This window comes from Saccopteryx leptura, chromosome 2 (assembly GCF_036850995.1).
Source record: "Saccopteryx leptura isolate mSacLep1 chromosome 2, mSacLep1_pri_phased_curated, whole genome shotgun sequence".
NCBI classification, from domain to species: Eukaryota; Metazoa; Chordata; class Mammalia; order Chiroptera; family Emballonuridae; genus Saccopteryx; species Saccopteryx leptura.
In genome coordinates, this window is record NC_089504.1 from 281,091,461 (window position 1) to 281,110,642 (window position 19,182).

Here is a 19,182-nt window from a genome sequence, read left to right on the forward strand (position 1 = left end):
CTTGTCTTGATCACCAAAAGGAACCTGAAAATAGGCAATATATGCACGTGTCACAAATGATGAAATATTGCACCTTTGACATTGAAGTGTGTAACAGCCACATATATAACAGAAGGTGTCAGAATTATTCTTACATTTACGCCTACTCGAAGAAGCCATGATTCAATCTTAAAAAAAATAAGAGGGTGTTTTGTTTTGTTTTGTTTTGTTTTGTTTTGTTTTACAGATGCAGAAAGAGAGTCAGAGAGAGGGATAAATAGAAACAGACAGGAACAGAGAGAGATGAGAAGCATCAATCATTAGTTTTTCATTGCGACACCTTAGTTGTTCATTGATTGCTTTCTCATATGTGCCTTGACTGTGGTGCTACAGCAGACTGAGTAACCCCTTGCTCTAGCCAGTGACTTTGGGTCAAAGCTGGGAGCTTTGCTCAAACCAGATGAACCCACGCTCAAGTTGGCGACCTCGGGGTCTCGAACCTGGGTCCTCCGCGTCCCAGTACAATGCTCTATCCACTATGCCACTTCCTGATCAGGCAAGAGGGTGTTTTTATCAGATAATAATTTTTTACATTTAAAAACAACTACAATTATGTAAAAGTGATATTTGTAAAACATTAATTGCCTTGTGGTTATGTTCAATCCAACAGTCATTGCCCTTCAACTCCAATTTAAAAACCAATACATGCCATTAACTGTAACAAAAAGAAATTAAAATTGCATAAAACTAGAGCATGCACCAAAAAACAGATTTCAGATTTGGAATCAGTGATGCAGAAATATATAGAAAAAGTTCTGAAACCTCATGCAACAGAAAATGAAATAAAATTGTTCCCCAGTGTAACCAACCCCAGTTTCAAAACTACACCTACCAATTTTTATAAATTAATAAAATTAATTATTTAATTATAAATAAAATTTGTATTTATAATTACTCTCATATAATCTGTATGGCCAGTTTGATTCCATACCCAGAACATTATTTCCCTTTGATTAAATAATAAAAATGTCTAGACCAGTACTGACTTTCCAAGATGCTAACATTCTATGGGGTCCTACCTGGAGCACCCAGCTGGCTTTCCTGGATATCACTTTAGACACAGTGTGTGTCATACCAGGAAGTCAGAATAAAGGTTTTCTATGAGTTTTGTTGACAATTCAAGGAGAAATAAAATTCTAAACTGAAAATGCTTAACTCAGAATTTTCCTCAAACATTACATACTGTGTCAGCAACTATTTATATAAGCTTTGGCTAGGCAAAGGCCCTATACCTTTAGGACAAACCATGGCAGCTAAAGAATAGCAGGGTCCAGGCATAGGCTCTCTGGTCTAAACATGAGAGAGTTCCACAAAGTCCCTCCACTTTTGGTTTTGAATAGTTGTTGTATATATATATCAGCAGAACACATTAGAGGCTCTAATTCTTTTCCCTCACTTTTTATATTCTTAAAACAATATTTATTTATAACTTTTACTTTAGTTGCCATCACTGGATCTTAATCAAATAACATTTCCACAGTTCTCCAGAAAACCTAGACAACTTCTTAAGGTCTAATAATTGTGACACTTTTTCTTTTGATGTGTTAGATTTTATTACTTTTTAAAAATTGTACAAAAACACACATGCAAAAAAAAACACAAAGAAAATGTAGGATGTTAAGAAAAAAAATACAGTTGGCTCAGTGGTAGAGTGTTGGCCTGGTGTGTGGAAGTCCCGGCTTTGACTCCTGGCCAGGGCACACAGAAGCATCCATATGCTTCTCCACCCTTCACCTTTTCCTTTCTCTTTGTCTCTCTCTTCCCCTCCCATAGCCAAGGATATGCGATCCATTGGAGCAAAAGTTGGTCTGGGGCTGAGGATGGCTCCATGGCCTCCACCTCAGGTGCTAGAATGGCTTGGTTGCAATGGAGCTATGCCCCAAATAGGCAGAGCATTGCCCCCTAGTAGGTTTGCTGGCTGGATCCCAGTCAGGCACATGTGGGAGTCTGTCTCTCTGTTTCCCCGCTTCTCACTTCAGAAAAAATACAAAAAAAATACAGGGGTACTCAAGTTATGACAGTCTCAACATATGACATTTTGAGTTTATGACGCTCGCTCCCATAAAAACTTTAAAAAATTGAGATGTGTTTTGGCTTACACTGATAGCGTCATACGTCCGGACTACATGGGCAAACTAGTTTGGTTGCACGTGGCAGAAGAATATGCAGTAACAAGCATATGACTGAGGCAGCTGGCATCCCCCAGTACACTTACCTACTCCATGTTGGACTATTAAAAGCACAAATGTTCCATTTATGTTGCTTTGTTTGGTAACTTTTTGGCCCTTATTGTGGATCCTAAATGAAAGTCAGAGTCTTCAGATGGTAGTGTCTTGAAGAAGAGAAAAGTCATCATGATGGATATCACAGAGCTACTGGCATCACATGGAGAGGAGATGTCCGCTGAAGACCTCATTCAGCTGGAGAGGTAGCTGATTGAAGAGGATGAGCTGGAAACCCCAGAACCCAAGAGATTTACTACCAAGGATTTGACAGTTTTTTCTGTGGTAGAGGATGGGTTGGCAAATTTCAGGCTAAGGACCCCAGCAATGACAGATTCTTCTGTAAGGTCTACAGAGCTGTTATGGATGCCTTGTAATGCTATAGTCAGATTTTGAAAAAAAAGAAGTCATCAACCTTCCAGACTAGCCTGGAACAATTCTTTAAGAAGGGAGAGAGGCCTGCAACAGATTCTGTACCCTCTACATCAGCTGCTTCTAGAGATGAAACACCTACAGTACAGGTAGAATCATCTCCAGCATCTCCTGCATGTTCCTTAGGCAATCCTGATTCACCTGACCCAGTATTCCAGCACCTTCTACAGGTTCTCCTGCCTCTCTAGGTTCCTTCTTCCAATAGGTCATTCTCTCCTACCTTGCAATGCCTCTTCCAGTGGACAAGCCAACCACAGCAATAAAGGTAAGAAATTTTTTTACACTCATTTATTGTCATTTTTTATTACTACAGTACAGTGTACAGTACAGTATATCTCTGTTCTTTTCCTTTTTCTGTGGCTTAGTTGTGTTCTAGATCAGTGGTAGTTTATGTTCTAGATCAGTGGTAGTCAACCTGGTCCCTACCGCCCACTAGTGGGCATTCCAGCTTTCATGGTGGGCAGTAGCGGAGCAACCAAAGTATAAATTAAAAGATAGATTTAACTGGCCCTGGCCGGTTGGCTCAGTGGTAGAGCGTCGGCCTGGCGTGCAGGGGACCCGGGTTCGATTCCCGGCCAGGGCACATAGGAGAAGTGCCCATCTGCTTCTCCACCCCTCCCCCTCTCCTTCCTCTCTGTCTCTCTCTTCCCCTCCTGCAGCGAGGATCCATTGGAGCAAAGATGGCCTGGGCACTGGGAATGGCTCCTTGGCGCTAGAGTGGCTCTGGTCGCAGCAAAGCAACGCCCCGGAGGGGCAGAGCATCGCCCCCTGGAGGGCAGAGCATCGCCCCCTGGTGGGCGTGTCAGGTGGATCCCGGTCGGGCACATGCGAGAGTCTGTCTGACTGTCTCTCCCCGTTTCCAGCTTCAGAAAAATACAAAAAAAATAATAATAATTTTTAAAAAGATAGATTTAACTATAGTAAGTTGTTTTATAAAGATTTATTCTGCCAAACTTAGCAAAAATCTGACATAAAGTACTTAGTAAGTAACTATTATTATATGCTTTAACTTGCTATAACTCTGCTTTATAAATTTTATAAAGTAAAGTTACTTCCCTACTTTATTAATCACCATTACTGTGGAACCGGTGGGTAGTTAGAAAATTTTACTACTAACAGAGATACAAAAGTGGGCAGTAGGTATAAAAAGGTTGACTACCCCTGTTCTAGATTATGATTTTACAACTGTGTTGAGATAGGTAAGTGACTTAGGATAGAGTATGGTTCAACTTACACCAAAATTCGGGTTACATCACTGTCGTAGGAATGGAACTGTGTTGTAACCTGAGGACCCTCTGTATGAGACATGAAACAAAAAAATTGCATTCTGTGAATCCAAATAAAAGGATATTTAGCTTATTAAAAAGTTTTATTCAAATATATTAAGATTATGAATACAGCACAATGCCTTTCTGCAACTATTCATTAACAGAGCAGACTCAGTCTCACTGAATATAGGATGAATCATTACATTATGTTACCACCCACAGGCAGATTACAAAATGTATGTGAATATGATACAGTGTCTGTGAGGTATTACAATAAATAAAATCTTTATTAGCCATTCAATCAAGTCAGCAATGGATGTATGTCACCATGTCAGCTTTCCAAAGGGAGAACCACATCTCCAGTACTTTTGCCCATGGTGATTGTTCAATTAGGGTTTTTCACACATAGAAAAAGAAAGAACACAAAAAAATATTTGAGATGTTAAAAGGCAAAATGCCACACTTTGCTTTATGTTTTCATAACAAAGTCTGTGTACCAAAGATGAGCTGCATTACACTTAAGGGACAATGGGTGCAGTAACACAAGAATTTATTTTAAAGCATTTTAGAAAAGGATCAACTCTTCACATGCACACATTTTTTCTTTGTTTACAGCACTGTTGTGGAAAAAAGGGACCACAATGTGTTAGTTGCAGCAAATGTAAGTACAGGGCCCTGGCTGCCTCTGCCAGAGTGTCTGCCTCTATGCTGGCTTCCCAACTATGTTGAATCTGTCTTATTTTACCCTTATTTTTTGAACAATTTTTAATTGAGATACAGTGACAGATGATGTCAGAGTAATGGAGGTATGAAAGATACTCCTGATCTCTCCCCTTGAAATTTCAACAAATTGAACTATAGTGCAGTCAAGGAACCCCAGCTGAGCTCACAGGTATACCTGAAAGATCCACAAACCAAATGAACTAAAGGTGAAATGCGGTGAAAAGGGAGGTGGAAGATAAAATGATTTTAAGGTAGGCTCAGAGAGGAGACAAACATGGAGTGACTGGGGTTTTTTTCTCTACTGGACTATGGGGAGGAGGGAAGCTCAGGCTCTCTGGGTTTTATTTGAGGGGTATGAAGAGGGAAACTGAGCGACTGGGTCTCCTTCTGCAGGGAGGAGTGGTGAGACAGAGGGGCAAAAAGGGAGATAAACCAAAGCGGCCAGAGCACAGGGTCACAGTCAGTGTTCCCATGGTCTGCCTGCATCCTGCACTTGGCAGAGACAGAAAAAACTAAAGTGCAGCCCCCATATTCCCAGATCCCACCTCCCTCACCTGGCAGTATGGAGAGTGGCAGTCCCAAACTCTCCAGCTAGCTCTCCAGAGCCAATCTCTTCTCTGAAAAACAGAGTTGCTCCACCTCTGGTCCTCAGGTCTGTTGAGACATAAAAAGGAGCACTCGGATCCTGAGATAGCCATTGCTAGAGCTGTAAAGCCATAATGCTGAAGGCATAAAGCTGAATCATAAGGCCAAAGCAGTAAATCCCTCACAACACTTTCCATCCACCAAAGTGACTGTGGTGTCACCTACATCATTGGGACAGCAACATCTCAGCAGAGGGCACCACAGGAACTTCACAGAGCTCAAAGTTGTAATACATTGACACCTACTGGAAGAAACCTTTAAAAACCAAAAATTTTTTCTTTTTTTTCCTTTTTTCCTACTTTCCTTTTTTCTCTTTCAAATTTTGTTTTCCTTAATTTTTATATATTTATTATTTTTGTGGGCATTTGCTTTATAATTTTTTGTTGGCTTTTGATCTTTCTGTGAATTTTCTTCATTACTTGTCATAATCTTTTAAATTTTTATATTTTTATTGTAATTTTACTTTAAATTTTGGAGTTTTTTACCTTTTTTATTGTTATTAATTTTAATGCGGTGACATTGATAAATCAGGGTACATATGCTCAGAGAAAACATCTCCAGGTTACTTTGACATTTGATCATGCTACATTTTCATCACCCAAAGTCCAATTGTCTTCTGTCACCTTCTAACTGGTTTTCTTTATGCCCCACCCCTCCTCAAACCCCCTCCTTGAACCCCCTCATAACAACCACACTCTTGTCCATGTCTCTGAGTCTCATTTTTATGTCCTACCTATGTATAGAATCATATACTTCTTAGTTTTTTCTGATTTACTTATTTCGCTCAGTATAATGTTATCAAGGTTCATCCATGTTGTTGTAAATGATCCGATGTCATCATTTCTTATGGCTGATTAGTACTCCATAGTACATATGTACCAAAGCTTATTAATCCATTTGTCCACTGATGGACACTTGGGCTGTTTCCAGATCTTTGCTATTGTGAACAATGCTGCCATAAACATGGGAGTGCATTTCTCCTTTTGAAACAGTGCTATGGTGTTCTTGGGGTATATTCCTAACAGTGGTATAGCTGGATCAAAAGGCAGATCGAGCCCTGGCTGGTTGGCTCAGCGGTAGAGCGTCGGCCTAGCATGCGGAGGACCCAGGTTTGATTCCCGGCCTGGGCCCACAGGAGAAGCGCCTCTTTGCTTCTCCACCACTCCACCGCGCTTTCCTCTCTGTCTCTCTCTTCCCCTCCCGCAGCCAAGGCTCCATTGGAGCAAAGATGGCCCGGGCGCTGGGGATGGCTCTGTGGCCTCTGCCCTCAGGTGCTAGAGTGGCTCTGGTCGCAATACTGGCGACCGCCCCAGGATGGGCAGAGCATCGCCCCCTGGTGGGCAGAGCCTCGCCCCTGGTGGGCGTGCTGGGTGGATCCCGGTCGGGCGCATGCGGGAGTCTGTCTGACTGTCTCACCCTGTTTCCAGCTTCAGAAAAATGAAAAAAAAAAAAAGGCAGATCGATTTTTAATTTTTTGAAGAATCTTCATGCTGTTTTCCACAGTGGCTGCACCAGTCTGCATTCCCACCAGCAGTGCAGGAGGGTTCCCTTTTCTCCACATTCTCGCCAGCACTTATCTGTTGTTTTGCTGATGAGTGCCATTCTGACTGGTGTGAGGTAATATCTCATTGTGGTTTTAATTTGCATTTCTCTAATGATTAGTGATGTTGGGCATTTTTTCATATGCCTATTGGCCATCTGTATGTCCTCTTTGGAGAAGTGTCTATTCGTTTCTTTTGCCCATTTTTTGATTGGATTGTTTGTCTTCCTGGTGTTAAGTTTTATAAGTTCTTTATACATTTTGGTTATTAACCCCTTATCAGACGCATTGTTAAATATGTTCTCGCATTGTGTAGTTTGTCTTTTTATTCTGTTCCTATTTTCTTTAGCTGTGCAAAAGCTTTTTAGTTTGATATAGTCCCATTTGTTTATCCTGTCTTTTATTTCACTTGCCCATGGAGATAAATCGGCAAATATATTGCTGCAAGAGATATCAGAGAGCTTACTACCTATGTTTTCTTCTAAGATGCTTATGGTTTTACGGCTTACATTTAAGTCTTTATGCATTTTGAGTTTATTTTTGTGAATGGTGTAAGTTGGTGGTCTAGTTTCATTTTTTTGCAGGTTGTTGTCCAATTTTCCCAACACTATTTGTTAAAGAGGCTGTCATTGCTCCAATGTATGCTCTTACATCCTTTGTCAAATATCAGTTGTCCATAAAAGTGTGGGTTTATTTCTGGGTTCTCAGTTCTGTTCCATTGATCTATAGGTCTGTTCTTATGCCAGTACCAGGCTGTTTTGAGTACAATGGCCTTATAATATAACTTGATATCCGGAAGTGTGATACCTTCCACTTTATTCTTCCTTTTCAAGATTGCTGAGGCTATTTGTGTTCTCTTTTGGTTCCATATAAATTTTGGGAATATGTGTTCTATATCTTTGAAGGATGTCATTAGTATTTTAATTGGTATTGCATTGAATTTATAAATTGCTTTGGGTAATATAGACATTTTAATGATGTTTATTTTTCCTAACCATGAGCACAGTATAGGCTTCTAGGCTTCCACTTGTTTGTATCTTTCTTGATTTCTTTTATCAATGTTTTACAATTTTCCGAGTACAAGTCTTTAATCTCCCTGGTTAAATTTTTTCCTAGGTACTTTTTTTTTTCAACTGGTCATGCTTCAGCACTTTTTTTAATAAATTTTTATTAATTTTAATGGGTTGATATCAATAAATCAGGGTACATATATTCAAAGAAAACATGTCCAGGTTATCTTGTCATTCAATTATGTTGCATACCCATCACCCAAAATCAGATTGTCCTCCGTCACCTTCTATCTAGTTTTCTTTGTGCCCCACCCCCTCCCCTTCCTCTCTCCCTTCTTCCTCACCCCCTCACCCCAGTAACCACCATACTCTTGTCCGTGTCTCTTAGTCTCCTTTTTTTTTTTAATTATAATTTTATTTTTTTAATGGGATGACATCAATAAATCAGGTTACATATATTCAAAGATCAACAAGTCCAGGTTATCTTGTCTTTCAATTATGTTGCATACCCATCACCCAAAGTCAGATTGTCCTCTGTCACCTTCTATCTAGTTTTCTTTGTGCTCCTCCCCCTCCCCCTTTCACTCTCCCTTTCCCCCCTCCCCCCGTAACCACCACACTCTTATCAATGTCTCTTAGTTTCACTTTTATGTCCCACCTACGTATGGAATAATGCAGTTCCTGGTTTTTTTCTGATTTACTTATTTCACTTCGTATAATGTTATCAAGATCCCACCATTTTGCTGTAAATGATCCGATGTCATCATTTCTTATGGCTGAGTAGTATTCCATAGTGTATATGTGCCACATCTTCTTTATCCAGTCGTCTATTGACGGGCTTTTTGGTTGTTTCCATGTCCTGGCCACTGTGAACAATGCTGCAATGAACATGGGGCTGCATGTGTCTTTACGTATCAATGTTTCTGAGTTTTTGGGGTATATACCCAGTAGAGGGATTGCTGGGTCATAAGGTAGTTCTATTTTCAGTTTTTTGAGGAACCACCATACTTTCTTCCATAATGGTTGCACTACTTTACATTCCCACCAACAGTGTATGAGGGTTCCTTTTTCTCCACAGCCTCTCCAACATTTGCTATTACCTGTCTTGTTAATAATAGCTAATCTAACAGGTGTGAGGTGGTATCTCATTGCAGTTTTGATTTGCATTTCTCTAATAACTAAAGAAGATGAGCATCTTTTCATATATCTGTTGGCCATTTGTACTTCCTCCTGGGAGAAGTGTCTGTTCATGTCCTCTTCCCATTTTTTTATTGGATTGTTTGTTTGTTTGTTGTTGAGTTTTATGAGTTCTTTGTATATTTTGGATATTAGGCCCTTATCTGAGCTGTTGTTTGAAAATATCATTTCCCATTTAGTTGGCTTTCTGTTTATTTTGTTATCGGTTTCTCTTGCTGAGCAAAAACTTCTTAGTCTGATGTAGTCCCATTCATTAATTTTTGCCTTCACTTCTCTTGCCTGTGGAGTCAAATTCATAAAATGCTCTTTAAAACCCAGGTCCATGAGTTGAGTACCTATGTCTTCTTCTATGTACTTAATTGTTTCAGGTCTTATGTTTAGATCTTTGATCCATTTTGAGTTAATTTTAGTACAGGGGGACAAACTGTAGTCCAGTTTCATTCTTTTGCATGTGGCTTTCCAGTTTTCCCAGCACCATTTATTGAAGAGGCTTTCTTTTCTCCATTGTGTGTTCTTGGCCCCTTTATCAAAAATTATTTGACTATATATATGTGGTTTTATTTCTGGACTTTCTATTCTGTTCCATTGGTCTGAGTGTCTATTTTTCTGCCAATATCATGCTGTTTTGATTGTCGTGGCCCTATAATAGAGTTTGAAGTCAGGTATTGTAATGCCCCCAGCTTCATTCTTTTTCTTTAGGATTGCTTTGGCTATTCGGGGTTTTTTATATTTCCATATAAATCTGATGATTTTTTGCTCTATTTCTTTAAAAAATGTCATTGGAATTTTGATGGGAATTGCATTAAATTTGTATATTGCTTTGGGTAATATAGCCATCTTGATTATATTTATTCTTCCTAACCAAGAACAAGGAATATTCTTCCATCTCATTATATCTTTCTCAATTTCTCTTAACAATGGTTTATAGTTTTCATTATATAAGTCCTTTACATTCTTTGTTATGTTTATTCCTAAGTATTTTTTTGTTGTTGCAATTGTGAAGGGGATTATTCTTTTGAGTTCATTCTCAATTGTTTCATTGTTGGCATATAGAAAGGTTATTGACTTCTGTATGTTAATTTTGTATCCTGCGACCTTACTGTATTGGCTTATTGTTTCTAGTAGTCTTTTTGTGGATTCTTTGGGGTTTTCAATGTATAGGATCATATCATCTGTAAAAAGTGATACCTTTACTTCTTCTTTTCCGATATGGATGCCTTTTATTTCTTTGTCTTGTCTGATTGCTCTGGCTAGAACCTCTAGTACCACATTAAATAACAGTGGAGAGAGTGGACAACCCTGTCTTGTTCCTGATTTAAGGGGGAAAGCCTTCAGTTTAGTGCCATTTAATATGATGTTAGCTGATGGTTTATCATATATGGCCTTTATCATGTTGAGATATTTTCCTTCTATACCCATTTTGTTGAGAGTCTTAAACATAAAATTGTGCTGTATTTTATCGAAAGCCTTTTCTGCGTTTATTGATAAGATCATGTGGTTTTTGTTCTTTATTTTGTTGATATGGTGTATTATGTTAACCGTTTTACGTATGTTGAACCATCCTTGAGATTCTGGGATGAATCCCACTTGATCGTGATGTATTATTTTTTTAATATGTTGTTGTATTCGATTTGCTAGTATTTTGTTTAGTATTTTAGCATCTGTATTCATTAGAGATATTGGTCTGTAGTTTTCTTTTTTTGTGCCATCCTTGCCTGGTTTCGGTATGAGGGTTATGTTGGCCTCATAAAATGTGTTTGAAAGTATTGCTTCTCTTCAATTTTTTGGAAGACTTTGAGTAGAAGAGGAACCAAGTCTTCTTTGAATGTTTGATAAAATTCGCTGGTATAGCCGTCAGGTCCTGGAATTTTATTTTTGGGGAGGTTTTTAATGGTTTTTTCTATTTCTTCTCTACTAATAGGTCTGTTTAGGCTTTCTGCTTCTTCTTGACTCAGTCTAGGAAGGTTGTATTGTTCTAGGAATTTATCCATTTCTTCTAAATTGTTGAATTTAGTGGCATAAAGTTTTTCATAGTATTCTACAATAATTCTTTGTATATCTACGGTGTCCGTGGTGATTTCTCCTCTTTCATTTTGGATTTTATTTATATGAATTCTTTCTCTTTTTTCCTTGGTAAGTCTTGCCAAGGGTTTGTCAATTTTATTGATCTTTTCAAAGAACCAGCTCTTTGTTCTATTAATTTTTTCTATAGTTTTACTGTTCTCTATTTCATTTATTTCTGCTCTGATTTTTATTATCTCCTTTCTTCGGCTAGTTTTGGGTTGTTTTTGTTCTTCTTTTTATAGTTCCTTAAGGGGTGAAGTTAAGTAGTTCACTTGGGCTGTCTCTTGTTTGTTCATATATGCCTGAAGTGATATGAACTTCCCTCTTATCACTGCTTTTGCTGCATCCCATAGATTCTGATATGTCGTATTGTCATTTTCATTAGTCTGTATATATCTTTTGATCTCTGCACTTATTTCTTCTTTGACCCATTCATTTTTTAAAGTATGTTGTTTAGTTTCCACATTTTTGTGGGATTTTTTTCCTCATTTTTGCAGTTGAATTCTAGTTTCAAGGCTTTATGATCAGAAAATATGCTTGGTAGAACTACGATTTTTCTGAATTTGCTGATGTTGTTTCTGTGGCCCAACATATGGTCAATTCTTGAGAATGATCCATGTACACTGGAGAAAAATGTATACTCAGTCACTTTGGGATGAAATGTCCTGTAGATGTCTATCATATCCAGGTGCTCTAGTGTTTTGTTTAAGGCCACTATGTCTTTGTTGATTCTCTGTTTGGATGACCGATCTAGAGCCGTCAGCGGTGTATTGAGGTCTCCAAGTATGATTGTATTTTTGTCAGTTTTTGTTTTAAGGTCAATAAGTAGCTGTCTTATATATTTTGGTGCTCCTTGGTTTGGTGCATATATATTAAGAATTGTTATGTCTTCTTGATTCAGTGTCCCTTAGCCATTATGAAATGGCCATTTTTGTCTCTGAGTACTTTTGTTGTCTTGTAGTCAGCATTATCAGATATGAGTATTGCTACGCCTGCTTTTTTTTGGATGTTATTTGCTTGGAGTATTGTTTTCCAGCCTTTCACTTTGAATTTGTTTTTATCCTTGTTACTTAGATGAGTTTCCTGTAGGCAGCATACAGTTGGATTTTCTTTTTTAATCCATTCTGCTACTCTGTGCCTTTTTATTGGTGAGTTTAATCCGTTTACATTTAGTGTAATTATTGACACTTGTGAGTTCCTTATTGCCATTTTATAGATTGCTTTCTGTTAGTTTTGTGTCTTGTTTGATCCTTGTCTTTTGTTTTTATTTGGTTGTATTCCATACATCTTTCCTCTGTTGCTATCTTTTTTATCTCATGTGCTTCTGTGGTGGTTTTTTCAATGGTGGTTACCTTTAGGTAATGAAAAGGGTTCCTACCCTGTTCATTGTAGCGCACTATTTTGTGAGTACTTTTGCACTCCATCGTCCTTTGCTACTGTTAATCTCCATCCTCTCCCCCCTTTCTTTTTGTTGTTGTCACAGTTTAAATTTGGTTTTATCGTGTCCTTCTTGGAGCTTTTACTTGTGGCTTTATTTTTTTGTTGTTGTTGTTCTTTGTATCTGATTGGAGAACCCCCTTTAGTAATTCCTGGAGTGGGGTTTTTCTGATGATAAATTCCCTCATCTTTTCTGTATCTGTGAATGTTTTTATTTCTCCTTCATATTTGAAGGATAGCTTTGATGGGTATAGTATTCGTGGCTGAAAGTTCCTCTCTTTCAGGACTTTAAATATTGGGGTCCACTCTCTTCTAGCTTGTAGAGTTTCTGCTGAGAAATCTGATGATAATCTAATGGGCCTTCCTTTATATGTTGTATTCTTCTTTTCCCTGGCTGCCTTGAGAATTTTTTCTTTGCCATTGGTTTGTGCCAATTTCATTATGATGTGCCTTGGAGTAGGTTTGTTGGGGTTAAGAAAACTCGGAGTTCTGTTTGCTTCATGAATTTGAGGCTTTAGTTCTTTCCACAGGCTTGGGAAGTTCTCATCTATTATTTGTTTGAGTATGTTCTCCATTCCATTTTCTCTCTCTTCTCCCTCTGATATACCTATTATTCTTATGTTATTCTTTCTGATGGAGTCAGATAATTCTTGTAGGGCTATCTCATTTTTTTTAATTTTTGAGTCTCTTTCTTCCTCTCTCTGTTGTGCCTCAAGTTGCTTGTCTTCTATTTCACTAATCCTCTCTTCTATCTGGCCTGTTCTATAAGCCAAGCTTGTTACCTCGTTTTTCAGCTCGTGAATTGAGTTTTTCATCTCTGTTTGATTTGTTTTTATAGTTTCAATTTCCTTGGACATATATTCTTTGTGTTCATTGAGTTGTTTTCTGAGCTCCCTAAATTGCCTTTCTGTGTTTTCTTGTATATCTCTGAGTATTTTTAGGATTTCTATCTTGAATTCTCTGTCATTTAACTCCAAGGTTTCCAATATATTAATTTTTTCTCCAAAGATTTTTCCTCTTCTATCTGTGTTACCTCTCTTTCTTTTGTATCCATGATATTCGATTTTCTCTTCCTTAATGGCATCTGAGGGTGGTTTTGTTGATAGTATTAATGAGATTTAATAAAAAATAAAAAGTTAAAAAATAAAAAATTAAAAAAAGTTGTTTTTTTTAAAAAAATTAATAATAAAATAAAGAAAAATAAAATAAAATAAAAATTTTAAAAAAGGAAATTATTCCCCCCCTCCTTTTTTTCTCTCCTCTCCTCTCCCCTCTTTCTTGAGAAAATCTTGTGGTGAACTGTGAATTATATTGTATTTAATAGAACAAACAATGCCTGTAATGGAGGGCCTGAATTGGGGAAAAGTAATAAAGGGGCAAGAAAATAAAATAAAATAAAAACATAAAAAGGGGGTGTATGGACCCACAAAAAGCAAATAATGAAAAAATTTGGATCAAGAATAAAATGATTTGCGTTTAGGTGTTGGTTGACTAAGAGTTATGATGAGAGGAATAAGAGGGAAACAGGAAAATGGGGGGACAAATTAAAAAATTAGTATTGTATTTAGTGGAAGAAGAGCTTGATAAAATGGAGAGCCAGGGATGGGAGCACTGCTAGTGAGTTAAACAGGTGAAGTAAAAACCCCCAAAATGCCACAAACATAAGTTTGAGTCCCAGATAAAATAATTTGTTTGTTATTGAGGTTTGAATGAGAGGAGATGTAAAGGAAAAAGGAAGACACTAATATAGAGGGAGAAAAGAAGAGAGAGAGAGAAAAAAAAAGAGGGAACCACTAAAAGAAGAAAAAAGACAAAAGAGGAGAGAGAGAGAGAGAGAGAGAGAGTTAAGGGTTTTGGAGTGCAACCCTCATAGAGAGAAAGGAAGAGGAAAGAAAAGATAATGGGAGATGTAACACTTATGGGTAGTGTAGTTCAAGGAGAGGAGAGAGTAAGACCGGTAGGGAGTTAAACGACCAAATTGGAGGAGGGAAAAAAAAGGAAAAAAGAAAAAAAAATCAAGGATGAAGATAAGAGAAACAAACAAACAAATATAATAAAATGGGATAGGTTATAGTCTGCGGATTATTCTGATTTTGAGAGGTTATCTTCTTGCTTTTTCTTTTCTCTCCCTCTTCCTGGTCGGTGACTCTGTACCCTAGGTTCTGCCCCTTTGGCACACTCAGGTAGAGGTTTGCAGTTGATAAGTCTCTATAGCGATGTCATGTATTGTGCTTCAGTCTCGTTGGCAGTCAAGGCTCATTAGCGATTATAGGCTCCAACAGTGAGAGAGTCCGTGTTCCAGGAGCCTCTCTCCTAGTCTTTCCTTCCTCAACCAGCAGGCTGAGAATCCAGCTATGGGGTTGCTGCTGCCTCTGCCTGGATAGTAAGAGGCTCAAAGAGCGGGCAACTCCCCACTCTTATTTCCACTCAGCACAGGGCTCTGGGTAAGGCTCAGTCAGTCAGAGCTGCTAGCATAATCAGCCGGGGCTTTCGCCTACTCAAAGACCTCTGGCTCTGTCACTCTGTCCGGTAACACGGGCGGGTCTGCGCACGCAGACCAGGATGTTAGACCAGAAGTCTCGCCCTCTGAGTGAAACCCCCCGCCCGCACTGAAAAGTTCCAATGTTGGAATTGGCTCTCGCTCGTCCCCGTGTGCCGCTCTTTCAAGGCGCTGGGGCAGCCCGTGACTCTGCCCTCGGCCCACACAAAGGCCCCCGACTCTGCCCCTCCGTGGGACAACACGGGCTCCCACTCCGGAGGTGCTGGGCGGAGTCTCCTTCCCACTCTTCGTGCATGCAGACCAGGATGTGAGGCCGGAGTCTCGCCCTCTGAGTGAAACCTCTCGCCCGCACTGAAAAGTTCCAGTGTTGGAATTAGCTCTCGCTTCCTCCCCGTGTGCGGCTCTCCCCGGGTGCTGGGGCAGCCCGGAGGCTTTCGGCCCACACAAAGGCCTCTGACTCTGCCTCTCTGTGGAGTAACACGGGCGCACCCTCCGGGGGCTTTGGAAGGAATCTCTCGCCCACTATGCGCCTACCAGGGGATCAGGTAAAATGGCTGCCCCGCTTGTCTTTCTTTGTCTGGGTTTGGCGCGAGTGTTAGCTGTATTGCCCAGGTTGTCACAGGAACAGTTTTTCCTCGGCTTGGATCTCCGTGCCACAGCCTGGTTCGGCCGTTTGTGCCGCGGCCTGGATCTATTCACCCCCTTTGCCCGCCTTAGTTTCTATATTCTCAGTTTCCAGTGAAAATCGCCCTGTTTAGGTTAGTGAGGAAGCGGAGCATTTCTACTCCTATTTCCTTCGGGATTTGGTTATATATTTAGCCAATTTTTCACTCGATCATACCTTTGGGTGTATTGAGAAACATCTGGAGGCTCCAAGGATAGGTTTTTCTGTTTCTGGTTGAAGATCTTGTTGAGGTTTGGGAGAGATTTATCGGTATCACTTCCTACTCCGCCATTACTCTGACGTCATCTTTAGTCTCCTTTTTATGTCCCACCAATGTATGGAATCATGCAGTTCTTGGTTTTTTCTGATTTACTTATTTCACTCTATATAATGTTATCAAGATCCCACCATTTTGTCGTAAATGATCCAATGTCATCATTTCTTATCGCTGAGTAGTATTCCATAGTATATATGTGCCACATCTTCTTTATCCAGTCTTCTATTGAAGGGCTTTTTGGTTGTTTCCAATGATCTTGGCCCACTGTAAACAATGCTGCATATGAACATGGGGATATATGTGTCTTTACATATCAATGTTTCTGAGTTTTGGGGGTATATACCCAGTAGAGGGATTGCTGGGTCATAAGGTAGTTCTATTTTCAGTTTTTTGAGGAACCACCATACTTTCTTCCATAATGGTTGTACTACTTTACATTCCCACCTAGGTGCTTTATTTTTTTGGTTGCAGTGCTGAAGGGGATTGCTTACTTAATTTCTCGTCTGGCAGTTCATTGTTAGTGTATAAAAATGCCTCTGATTTCTGAGTATTAATTTTATATCCTCCCACCTTGCTGAATTCATTTATCAGGACCAGTAGTTTTTTGACTGAGACTTTAGGGTTTTCTATATACAATATCATATCATCTGCAAATAATAATAGTTTTACTTCTTCTTTTCCAATTTGAATGCCTTTTATTTTTTTTCTTGTCTGATTGCTGTGGCTATGACTTCCAGAACTATGTTGAATAAGAGTGGTGAAAGGGGGCATCCCCTGCCTTGATCCTGATCTTAAGGGGATTGCTTTTAATTTTTGCCCATTGAGTATGATGTTGGCTGTGGGTTTGTCATAGATGGCCTTTATCATGTTGAGGTATGTTCCCTGTATTCCCACTTTGCTAAGAGTTTTGATTATGAATGGGTGCTGGATTTTATCAAATCCTTTTTCTGCATCTATTGAAATTATCATGTGGTTTTTCTCCTTCCTTTTATTTATGTGATGAATCACATTGATTGATTTACGAATATTGTACCAGCCTTGCCTCCCAAAAATAAATCCCACTTGATCATGGTGTATGATTTTTTTCATATATTGCTGAATCCGGTTTGCTAATATTTTGTTGAGGATTTTAACATTTATATTCATCAGGAATATTGGCCTACAATTTTCTTTCTTTGCATTGTCTTTGCCTGGTTTTGGAATCAGAATTATGCTCATCTCATAAAAGAAGCTTGGAAGTCTTCCTTCCTCTTGAATTTTTTGAAATAGCTTCAGAAGGATAGGAGTTAGTTCTTCTTTGAATATTTGGTAGAATTCACTTGTAAAGCCATCAGGCCCAGGACTTTTCTTTTTTGGGGAGTTTTTTGATAACATGTTTCAATCTCATTTGTTTAATCGGTCTGTTTAGGTTTTCTTGATTCTTCCAGATTAATTTTGGAAGATTGTACATTGCAAGGACTTTGTCCATTTCATCTAGGCTTGTCTAGTTTTTTGGCTATACAGTTCTTCATTGTATTTTCTCAATATTTTGTATTCTGTTTGTGGTCAGTTGTTATTTCTCCACTCTTGTTTCTAATTTTATTTATTTGAGTCCTCTCTCTTTTTTCTTTATGAGTCTGGTTAAAGGTTCATTGATCTTGTTTACCTTTTCAAAGAACCAGCTCCTGGATTCATTGATCTTCTGTATTGTTTCTTTAGCTTCTATTTCATTTATTTCTGCTCTGATCTTTATTATTTCCTTCCTTCTACTAGCTCTGGGCTTTACTTGCTGTTCTTTTTCTAGGTCTTTTAGATGCAGGGTCAGGTTGTTTATTTGAGCTTTTTCTAGCTTCTTGAGATATGCCTGTAATGCTATGAACTTCCCTCTCAGGACTACTTTTCCTGTGTCCCATAAATTTTTAGTTGATGTATGCTAATTATCATTCGTTTCTAGGAATTTTTGAATTTCTTCTTTGATCTCATTGTTTACCCATTCGTTATTTAATAACATGCTATTTAGTTTCCAAGTGTTTGAGTATTTTTTAGTTTTTCTGTTGTGGTTGACTTCTAGTTTAATGCCATTGTGATCAGAGAAAGTGCTCAATATGATTTCAATCTTCTTAAATTTGTTGAGAGCACTTTTGTGCCCTAACATGTGGTCTATCCTAGAGAATGTACCATGAGCACTTGAAAAGAATGTATATTCTGCTGCTTTGGGGTGAAAGGTTCTGAAGATATCTATTAAATTGAGTTGATCTAGTGTGTCCTTTAAGTCTGCTGTTTCTTTGTTAATTTTCTTTCTTGAGGATCTATCTAGTGATGTTAGTAGGGTATTGAAATCCCCTACTATTATAGTATTGCTGTTGATCTCATCCTTTATATCCATCAAAGTCTGCTTTATATATTTAGGTGCTCCTATATTAGGTGCATAGATATTTATAATAGTTATATCTTCCTGTTGGATTGCTCCCTTTATCATTATGTAGTGGCCTTCTTTATCTCTTACTATATCCTTTGTTTTAAAGTCCATTTTGTCTGATATAAGTATTGCTACTCCAGCTTCTTTTTCATTTCCATTTGCGTGAAATATTTTTTTCCATCCTTTTATTTTCAGTCTATGTACATCTTTTGTTTTAAAATGTGTCTCTTATAGACAGCATACATATGGGTCCTGTTTTCTTATCCATGCAGCTACCCTATGTCTTTTGATCAAATCATTTAATCCACTTACATTTAAGGTTATTATTGATATGTAGTTGTTTATTGCCATTTTATTCTCTAAATCTGTATTCCTCTTTTGCTATATTCTTTTTCCCTTTTGATCTGTTTACAACAGGCCCCTTAGCATTTCTTGCAGCATTGGTTTTGTTGTAGTGAATTCCTTGAGGTTTTTTTTGTCTGGAAAGCCTTTTATTTCGCCTTCGATTTCAAATGATAACCTTGCTGGATAAAGTAGTCTTGGTTGTAGGCTCTTGTTCTGCATTACTTTGATTATTTCTTGCCATTCCCTTCTGGCCTCAAGTGTTTCTCTTGAGAAGTTGAACGTCATCTTTATGGGGCTCCTTTGTAGGTGATAGCCTTTTTTTCTCTAGCAGTTTTTAATATTTTTCCCTTATCACTTAGCTTTGGTATTTTAATTATGATGTGTCTTGGTGTAGATTTCTTTGGGTTTCTCTTTAATGGAG